Here is a 9,954-nt window from a genome sequence, read left to right on the forward strand (position 1 = left end):
TATTGAGCTAAACTACTGCAAACACACAAAACTAAGTATAAATATAGTAGTGTAATACACTCTTTAAAAAAATGTTTTAATTTAATGAAAAAAATTTTTTTTGCATTATGTTAAAAAGTATTGAAAAAAACATCTGGTTTAGTAGTCCTCTTCCAAAAGCCAGTATGTCCTCACCCAGCCCTTTCCCTGAAATGGAAAAGAACATGGAGGTGAGAGCAGTTACCGAAGCTTTGAGAACTTGTTGTTAAGAGGAGGCTATTGAGCTCTATTTATAGGTCCTTTCCAGCTGTAACTTGTTACTGAAGAAATATTTCCACTCTTTCTGAAATGATGTTGCCATGTATACACAACTTTTCAGATATCAATGTTTACAGCCTTGATTGTAGTTATGATGTCATTTTATTACACAATGGGTGTGTCACTGTTAGTGCTAGTAATTTTGAAGCAACAATCCTAAAATAAATGTGTGAAAAGAATCAATTGAGCGAATCAGATTGTTGTGATGTGGTAAGACAGGCGAGATGAAAGCAATATGATGCTTTCTGAGGTGAATGTCAAAGTGGCAGAAACTCTGTACCTTTATATGTTTCTGTACCCACTGTATGTAATATATTTGTAATAATATTTCTGGGGGGTTTTACTGTATTTTCATCAAATATATGATATAACATACAAAAATATAGAAAAACCTAACCAACCCTAACCTTTTGGACTTAGAAATTTTCTTATTGAGCTAAAATACTGCAAACACACAAAACTAAGTATAAATATAGTAGTGTAATACACTCTTTAAAAAAATGTTTTAATTTAATTAAAAAAAAAATGTTTTGCATTATGTTAAAAAGTATTGAAAAAAACATCTGGTTTAGTAGTCCTCTTCCAAAAGCCAGTATGTCCTCACCCAGCCCTTTCCCTGAAATGGAAAAGAACATGGAGGTGAGAGCGGTTACCGAAGCTTTGAGAACTTGTTGTTAAGAGGAGGCTATTGAGCTCTATTTATAGGTCCTTTCCAGCTGTAACTTGTTACTGAAGAAATATTTCCACTCTTTCTGAAATTATGTTGCCATGTATACACAACTTTTCAGATATCAATGTTTACAGCCTTGATTGTAGTTATGATGTCATTTTATTACACAATGGGTGTGTCACTGTTAGTGCTAGTAATTTTGAAGCAACAATCCTAAAATAAATATGTGTGAAAAGAATCAGTTGAGCGAATCAGATTGTTGTGATGTGGTAAGACAGGCGAGATGAAAGCAATATGATGCTTTCTGAGGTGAATGTCAAAGTGGCAGAAACTCTGTACCTTTATATGGATGTCACCTCGCAGTTCACAGCGGAAAGTCCTGAAAGTGTCAAGGAGAGACTTGGTGGAACTGCTCAAATGGATCCTCAGTGCTGGAGAGGGAAAAAGTAAAACAATAGGATGTCTGTCTCCGCTATTACATAATTAAAGGCTGGTCAAAAAAGTGCTGAGGTCAAGGCAGTAAGATCAATCACATGGATTTCATTTAAAATGCTTCTCTGACATATCTTCCTAATCTGCTGTCAGCATATCCTTCATGAATGATTTTACGTAATCCATATGTCTCCATCCTGGAGGTAGTGTTCACAGTGTCTCCAAATAAACAGTAGCGTGGCATTTTCAGACCCACAACCCCTGCGACACATGGCCCTGTAACAAGCAATATATATTTTTTTTAATGACTCTGTATTTTTCCACAACCTCTAGTAGTTTTAACAAACACATTTCAAATAAAGTTTCTTCTGTTCCTTTATTGCAATAGTACTCAGCCTATGTTTTGTGTGTCTAAAGCAGCTATTTAATGGTGAAATTATGTAATATGTATTTTATTTGAATTTTTCATATGTGTCATAAAGCAATTTGGCAAGTTGGAATTACTGCACGAATGCCTGAGTAGTGTAAACACTCTTCCGGTGCCTAAATTAACCAAATCAGAATGAATATACAAATGGGTCATTGGTTTTCTATTCAAAACACATCTGAAAAAGGCAAGAAAGAGAAGAAATGAAATGTACTGTATAAACCTTTTGCATAAATAACCAGTCATAATCAAATATATTTATGAGAAGTAGTCCCTTAAACCTTTAGATAATGCACGATTTGTCCATCTGTTTCTTATAGTATATTGCACATATTTTTATGCATACTGATATCTTCTTTTATTTTTATACATGGCGAGGATGATTTATTTTATTTTATTTATTTATATTTTGTATTCTATTTTGAAATGCAATTTATTTTTGTGATGGCAAAGGTGAATTTCCAGCTGTCATTTCTCCAGTCTTCAGTGTGATCACATGATCCTTCAGTAATCATTCTAATATCCTGATTTGGTACAAAATAAACATTTTATTTATTTATTATTATTATGTTTTTAACATAATGTTTTTTTTGTGGAATCTATGATACATTTTCTTTGGTGAACAGAAAGTTTAATAGAACAGCATTTATTTTATGTATTTTATTAGAATTTTTCTTATGTGTCATAAAGCAATTTGGCAAGTTGGAATTACTGCACGAATGCCTGAGTAGTGTAAACACTCTTTTGGTGCCTAAATTAACCAAATCAGAATGAATATACAAATGGGTCATTGGTTTTCTATTCAAAACACATCTGAAAAAGGCAAGAAAGAGAAGAAATGAAATGTACTGTATAAACCTTTTGCATAAATAACCAGTCATAATCAAATATATTTATGAGAAGTAGTTTAAAATGTGTTTTTGGCAGACAAAAGAAATTTGCCAGTCTAGCTCTTGAACTACGACTAAGGTTGAACATCTCTAATCTGTTGTATACTTGTTCATATTGTAGTAAAAGAGCATAAAAAAACATGTTGCTTACATTACATAAATTACAACGCAATACCCCAGTACATTCATTTCCTGAGCACATTTCTTTTCGTGATTGATCAGCCAGTGAATATACGAATAGCACAGCCAAAGAGCTGTCACCATCCAGTTATTACCTGAATGAACTCGGACCCTGAGCTGCTGCTCTTGTATATGTGGACTGTAGAAGCTCCTCATGCCCTGCACTATAGCTAACGACATTCTTGCTATTTCTTTTACATGGTCATCTCCATTTCTTGTAGGCAGGCCCGACACTACCATGTAGGCATCGCCAATGGTTTCTACGTGGATACAGCAAAGGACACATGAAGCAACCCATATCCTACAATAGATGAAATCGTTTTGCAAGGCGGTGAAGCGTTCAAATTATGTACATAATAAACATTGTGGTTGTCAATGATATTATCAAAGAATGTGTACAGGTCCTTCAGCACGTTCACTACCTACAGCAAAGGAAACTTGTGCAGTCAGTTTATAGCAATCAGCTTATGGATAAAGATACAGAGATCAAAGTTTCTGAAAGGTGACAATAGGTTTTCGTTGTGGTTCAGCTGTGGGCTTCAGTATGGTCCAAAAATAACCTCATGTGAATGTATTATTTCCACGTTAAGGCTCAGACAGGCTACTGAGCCAACAGCTATGCTAACAGAAGCCTGCTATTCGTGACAGAGTGGAGTTTTCAGCACTTGTGCCATGTCACCTAGTAATGTCAGGAGCTCTTATGGGACATATGAAACCCATTCCAGAGCTTACTATATGGGTATTTGATCTTACAACAGACCCCTGGACAAACAAACACACATAGACACATGCATTATTTAACAAGTGCAGGGTATTTCAAAATCTTAGATAATAGAAGACAGCGGCTCCTCAAGCCTCCCCAAATAGCTCTGTATCCAAAAAAAATATTATCGAAATCTGTACAAATGACCCCACATAGGACCTAATATTTTTTTTAAAACCTCTCTGAATTGTTTTTGCCTACAAGGCCTACACAGAAACTGGGCAGAAACTCTCTAAGATACTGTTTGAGTCTCTGCGTCTTTCATCACCTGCATTGGCGTGAGGGATGCTGACATGGCTGTGAAGTCTTCAATGTCACTGAAATAGATGGTGACGCAGTCGTAGGTCTCTGCTCTCACTGTCTTTCCCGCTATGAGCTGAGCAGCTACACATCTAAAAATACGAGAAAAAAGACAGGTACTTTTCAAAGGCAGGTTTCAAGTGGAGGGCTTGGTGATGATCACTGGTCTCGTCACGTAGGCTTGTTAGGCCAGGTGCAAGCAAGTTTTTAGTAACTGAAGTGTTGTGGACGAATTCACTGAACAGTTGTGCCACTTTTGCCTCCAGTATATCAAAAAGAAAACCTAAATCATTCACTACGCATCCAGTTTAACCAGGTGATAAAAACAAAAAAATCTGTCATCATTTACATCATTACCCTCATGTCGTTCCAAACCTTTCATTCGTCTTTGAAACACAAACATTTCTTAATTAAATCTGAGAGATTTCCATCCCTCTATTGAAATATGATAAACAGAAGCTCAACCATGTTTGGCACACAAGAACAAACCTCTTTGGTTCTTGTGTGTCATGCAAGCATGTTTGAGCTTCCATTTACCATATTGATTTGCTAAATGTATGTGCATTGATCAATGTTTAAATGTGAATAAAAGCCTGAATTAAATCTGTTCATCAAAAAAAGCGATTGTGTATCTTCAGAAGAATTAAACGGCTCGATTTATATGGATTACATTTGCTATGTCTTTATGAACTTTTTGAATAGTCAAATTTTGTGGTGAATAAACTGTCAGTGGAGGGACCAAAAGCTCTCAGATTTCATTCAAAATATCTTGATTTCTGTTTCGAAAACGAACAAAAAAGTCATATGGATTTAGATCAACATGAGGGTGAATAATAGATGACAGAATTTTCATTTTAGGGTCAACAACTTTTTTGGGGGTCAAATATATCCAGTCTCACAGAATTGTACATTTTAAATTTGCATTCAGTACAAAACCTTTGAACATTTTAAGCATCAAGGCTAAGACACAACAAACTGACATAAAAAAAACTAGCGGAAACAGAAGCCGACTATAGTCAAAAAATTAGACTAAAGCCAACAGCCTATTACAGGGGTGCCCAAATTCAGTCCTGGAGGGCCGGTGTCCAGCAGAGTTTAGCTCCAACTTGCCTCAACACACCTGCCTTCAAGTTTCTTAGCTGGTTCAGGTGTGTTTAATTGGGGTTGGAGCTAAACTCTTCAGGACACCGGCCCTCCAGGACCGAGTTTGGGCACCCCTGGCCTATCACATAGTGTTTGTGCCTGCATGAGAGGTGAACCATACAAGCAGGTGGCAGTAGTCTGTATTCATCATATAAAAAGACAAACTGGAAGAACCAAAAGTGCATTCTGTGTGTGCCCTCTTGACTTCCTGTGCACTGTTTTTCAAAGTTGAACAGTCAATCAGTGTAGGCTCTATCACCTAGAGACTCCGTTGTTGATTCAACATGCTCAATCTGCCGAAAAGCTGCCAATGCTGGTCCAACAAGGGGAGCATACCACAAAAACTAGGCCAACAGATGCTCAAAGACAGCCTGACACTGGCCGATGGCTGACCTTCGGCTTGGTGTGTTATAGCCTATTTGCATATTTACTTTGTAAATCAAAGAAAAGAATGGGAAAAGGAAGAAGAGTTTAAAAGGAAGAATTTAGTTCTAGGAAGCTTTGGATCAGCATTTTGTTGTTGTTGTTGTTATAATCTGGAGCGTTACCATGGCAACATCTGCGTGAGCAGTCCCTCCGCTCGCTTCTTCTCTTCCTGGAGTTCAGCGGTACGTTCACTGACTATCTCCTCCAGATTACACGCATACTGCTCCATACGGGACAGCAGGTTATCCAGAATGTTCTCAGACCCCCTGTGCACACACTCAAATGCTTAGCAAAAGTCATTTAATATTATTACAATTAACTAGCTTTAGTACTATCACATTAAAGAAGCAGTAATTCTTTATTGCCCATTTTGCTGCAAAATAAACCTTTATCAGCGCGCAGTACTCACAACATTATTGCTTTGTTTCTAATTCTCTCTCTCCCTTCATCCTCCAAGGCCAGTATAAATGTTTAGCGTGATATGTTGTGACTGTGTTGTTCTCATGGGACACTGTGATCGCTGGGTTGTGTGTCACTGGTCCCCAGAGTAGCCATATCCTTTGTTTGTTTGTCTACCTGATTAAGCACTGTCATTTGTAAGTGTAATTAATGATCCTGTGTCCCTGCTTGTTCTTCTTTATCTCCCATAAACGCTCATTAGTCACAACTACCCTCATTTAGAGCTGAAACAAGCACAAAGAGGAAGAATGTGCAACTGTTACAGTGTCAAGAAAGCATTAGATTGGGAAGGAGAGATAGCTGTACGCTGATGCCTCAGCACTGCTTGTTTAAAGTGACTTTAATCAAACTTATAGATTGTTAACACTGAATCTTACTCTGCAGGTGGTGAAGATAGCCCACGGAGAACCATAAAAGACAGAGAGGCTGTGGTTCTCTTTGTCTTGGTCTGTGGTATACAAGTGCCAACTGCCAACATGTCACTGTTTTATAGTATAGTGAAGATGTGTTGTACAAAAATAAATAATATTATAGCCTTTTGAATTTGCTTTTATTTTTATATTTTCAGTTTTCGTTTTAATTATAATTTAAGCTTTAGTAATCTCTCATCTAATATTTATATCTTAAATTAAGTCTTTATTTTAATCAATGGAAATTATTTTAAATAGTTCTAGTTAATAATAAAGACACTGATAGCCATAGATAAATACACAAACATACAAACAGAAGTTCAGATTAGTGATATCCAATGGATTAATGAAGCTGGTTCTTGATTCAATCAAACCTATTTTCAAAACATTTGTAAACTAATCAACTGCACACTGTAAAAGCTGATTGTTTCTTGGTCTAAACTAAATGTAGTAGATTGACTCAGTCATACAAAATTATTGTTTTTCCCTTGGGAAAAACAGCACATGTCAGCCCTAAGGAGGTGATCTATCCCATCTAAAATTAAGCCTCTATTAGGACAATGATTAAGTTTGTGACTATATATTTTTTCAATAGTAGTAATTTTTTTAAGGGTAAAATAATTATTGATAACAACAATAACTATCATGACATAGACACCACTGGCTCTATGTCTTGCTTCATTACTGACCCATTAGGACACAGTTTTTTTATGGCAGTCCTGAGAAAAGAAAAGTCTGGTCTCTCTGCAGGTTTTTCTCTCCAGCAGCTGGCCATGATTTCCTCCAGTTCCTCTACACCCTCTGCTGGGTCTATGTGAGGCCTCAGTGGGCTACAGCCCCCTGCTCTGACCCTCTCCACAATCTCTAAAAAACAGACAGGGAGAGAGTCACCAACAGTCCTGCACAGCTGTCCATCTGAAATGGTTTACTTTATGTTATGAAGAGTGACTTTATAGAGAGAGGGAGTGAAGTGTATTACCGTACCTCTATTACTGAAGTGACAGTTGGGGATGTAGAAAGGCCCTCTACGATATACTACCTCTTGAGCGATAATGGCAAAACTGTAGATGTCCCCTTTTTGTGTACCATTAGCTGGAATGGACTGCCGCAGTAGCTCTGGTGCCCTCCACAGCAGAGCTTAAAATGAAAACACATATTTAAAAAAAAAAACACAAAATCGAACTAAACCGGTCCTCATTTTGCATTTATGTGTGCAACACATTTGTGTATTTATGTATTGAATTCTAAACTAATTATTTAAAAAATATGTATTTTTCTTCCAAACAAAAATGCATTTCCTCTGGAAAGTTCCAGATTTCCAGCTTACCGGTCCAGGGGTCAAATCCGGGACACTTCTCTGAGTCTGAACGCCTGAGTACATTAAGTCCAAAATCAGTGACCTTCAGGACAAAGCAGCTGTCCACCACACAGCTTGTTGATGAGAGGTGACCGTGAAAGTGCAGGGGACTATGGTGCAAATAGTCCATACCCTACATGAGAGTCAAAATGTATCCATCACTGTTTTATATTCTACTGTCAGTGAAAACGGTTTAGACTATAAAACACAGACACAATGACCTTTACGATGTCTAGCATGAGGGGAAATTTGAAAGTCCAGTCCAGCTTGATAGACTCATTCTTCAAAATGTCCTGCAAATTTTGGGGACAAAACCTTTCGTTACAATGGCCATTCTTAAAATAATAACATATATCATAATGGATGAAGGAATTAATGAATTCATTCATTCATATATCATCACATGAAAGAACATAGCGCTTCTTCAGATCACCCAAAAATTATATTATTCATTATGTATCCTCATGTTGTTCCAAACCTGTAGAACCATAAAGATTATTGTCTATCAGTAGAGCTGTTTAGTCTCGACATTACTTTGTAGGTAAACCCAGAAAGACTTATCTACTACAGTTCTGTCATGCCAACTCTCGGAGAGTTAAGTACAGTAATATACATGGCAATGTTAATGTGTTTGGTCTTGGCGGTGTAGCGTCTCGACCAATCTGACACACAAATTTTTATTTGATTTAACAAATCAATTATTCATTAGATTAACAATTCGTCACAGTCCCCTCACTCAATAAACTGGATGCCGCCCAGAACATCATTAAGCTCGTGCCAGGCTCTGGCCTTGTCCTTTCCATTTCAATCAAGATTCTCTGACTCAAAACTGGTTCTTTTTCATCAACCAACTTCAGCAAGATCTTGGGCCTTAAGATTGCATCAGGAATCTCTTTCAGACAGTCATTGGTACATTATTCAAGATTTTTCTTTCCCCCCTTTTTTAATCAAAGATAGGGTATAGGGCAATGCCAAAAAGATGAAAGTGAAGGGGTGAGAAAACATTGAATCAGTGTGAATGCACTAATGTATGGAGCAAAGTTGGGCATCTGGTGCCCCCTACTGGAAATAAAGTGACTGCACTATGGCCTCTAACTGGCCTCTTGAAGGAGTTGATAAGCTAGAACCAGATGAACATGCTTCCAAGCCTCTTATCATGTTGCTTTGTGTTATTAGCTACACATTAGCACCACATCAGGCTTCCCATCACATGGCTTTCCACCAATTCAACCACATGCCCTCGCACCAAAACTCAGTTATTAATAATAGACTCTACCTTTGTTGATGTGCATAATAAAAGCAAACCTGTTCATTAGAAGCATATGTATAGCCAAAGTCTATTTTGGATCTGCTGATTACATTCTCTGAAAAGGCCTGATACAGTTTATCACTGGGTTTATACAGAGACAGGAAAAACAGAGCCTGATAAGCTTGCCTGGCCACTGAGTCATATCCATCACCTGAGAAAGGAGAAAACCATGTACTATAAATAGAAAATTACATCATGTTCAGCAATGTCTCATTTTATGAATTTGTGGTTACATAACACACCTTGTTTCCAGTCAAAACTGCCAAATAACACCTTTTGCTTATATGGCTCGAAACAAAAGAAAGCAAAATCTCCGTTGGTGAGGCCTTTCTTGTGAGCTTCAATTAGCAAACTGCGGACCACCTTGCCATGTGCTGATATCACAATAACTGTACAGGACAAAGGACACAAACAATACTTTCATTGTTTAGTTCCTCACAGCTTTTGTGAGAACAAATTCTCATCAGAGGGGATTTTTTTCTTACTGCGAGAGACTTGTGCCACCTCAGTTAAGACCCAGGACCAGGTCGACAAGGACCCTTGGGAGAGAGAGCCATGGATTTCTTGATACTTGGCCACTGTAACGTTATTGTGCTCTGCTTGATACCTTTCGAGAAAATGTGTTTAAGGAATTATATTTAAAAAATCTAAGATGAACTTCTTGACTTCAAAATAGTACTTACATCAAGCGTGAGCTATCACACTGGGAATTCTGGGAATGGCAATTTACATAATTTTTTTCAAAGTAAATTATGAAATTAGTTGTTCTTTTTCACTTAAACTATACCGTTCCTTTTCTACTTGGTACAATATTTTTAATGTAAAATTAAAAATCACTTTTACCATTTTTTTTTTACAATGTACATGCAGTTTATAATAAATGTAAATGAA

At 37.1% G+C, this 9,954-nt stretch overlaps 1 pseudogene; it reads right to left on the minus strand.

Annotated features, from left to right (window-relative positions):
* Window positions 1-857: 857 nt before the first annotated feature.
* Window positions 858-9,954, minus strand: part of LOC107567033 (atrial natriuretic peptide receptor 1-like) — a 14,951-nt pseudogene continuing 5,854 nt past the window's right edge.

The sequence above is a fragment of the Sinocyclocheilus grahami genome, unplaced genomic scaffold, assembly GCF_001515645.1.
Source record: "Sinocyclocheilus grahami isolate Dianchi unplaced genomic scaffold, SAMN03320097.WGS_v1.1 scaffold1123.1, whole genome shotgun sequence".
NCBI lineage: Eukaryota > Metazoa > Chordata > Actinopteri > Cypriniformes > Cyprinidae > Sinocyclocheilus > Sinocyclocheilus grahami.